The 936-nt window shown below is 34.3% G+C and overlaps 1 non-coding gene across 1 annotated transcript; it reads right to left on the reverse strand.

The window, feature by feature from the left end:
- Nucleotides 1–369: 369 nt before the first annotated feature.
- On the reverse strand, nt 370–477 carry LOC126009890 (U6 spliceosomal RNA). The gene has a single exon (XR_007496065.1). It is a non-coding gene; the product is annotated as a U6 spliceosomal RNA (small nuclear RNA).
- Between the last annotated feature and the right edge of the window lie 459 nt (nt 478–936).

Raw genomic sequence — 936 nt, forward strand, 5'->3', positions numbered from 1 at the left:
GCATGGCCACTGTCCCTTTTAAGTCTCTGGGTGCCCAACCACACAGCAGGAATTGGCCCCACATTCGTTGGGTGGGGACATCTTACTGGGTGTGGGTCCTGGAGAGATTATGGTCCTTGGTATGTCTAGGTTGGCTCAGCAGCAAAAAGCTGTTTTTATTCTCTTAATGGTAAGTAATAGTGAACATTTTTCCATTTGTTTACTTATCATCAAATTATCCTTCATCATGAAATACATCCTATTTTATCTGACTTTTGCCCAGTTTCTGATTGGATTGTCTTTTCATATTGTTAAACTGAATTCTTTATATAATTCAAATATTAGTTGTGTTTCAAATTTACAAATACTTGTCACTAATCTTATACCCATTCAATAGTGTCTTTCTTAAAGCAAAGGCTTTATGTTCCTTGTGCAGGAACCATAATAATCTTCTCTGTATGGTTCCTATTTTAGTATATGTGTTGCCAAAGTGAGCACACAAAAGCTTTATGCTCAATAAAATTCAGTTAATCATTGTTTCTGTTAAAGCTGCTGACTTTTGTATCTCACATACAAATTCTTTACCAATTTCTAGGTTCCAACTAGTTTCTATTGTATCATTTTCTACAAGCTAAAACTGTGATCTATTTTAATCTTGACATTTTATATTAGATCTAGGGTTTCTTTTACTTTAAAACCACCTCTTCTTAATTTCATGACACCCATTAAGACTCTGTTTTCAAATATGACCACATTCTCAGTATTGAGTCTGAGGATATCAACATATCTTTTGGGGAATACAGTTCAATCCATAAAAATACCATATTTTTGATCTGGAAAATAACTAAGTGACACAAGATGTTCCTTTGCAAATGTGATGTCATAAATCTGATTATAGATGCTAAACATGGTGCTTAAAGCTCTGTTGCTTGGGTGCCACAATAGAGAGAAAGACAA

This window comes from Suncus etruscus, chromosome 5, assembly GCF_024139225.1.
Source record: "Suncus etruscus isolate mSunEtr1 chromosome 5, mSunEtr1.pri.cur, whole genome shotgun sequence".
NCBI lineage: Eukaryota > Metazoa > Chordata > Mammalia > Eulipotyphla > Soricidae > Suncus > Suncus etruscus.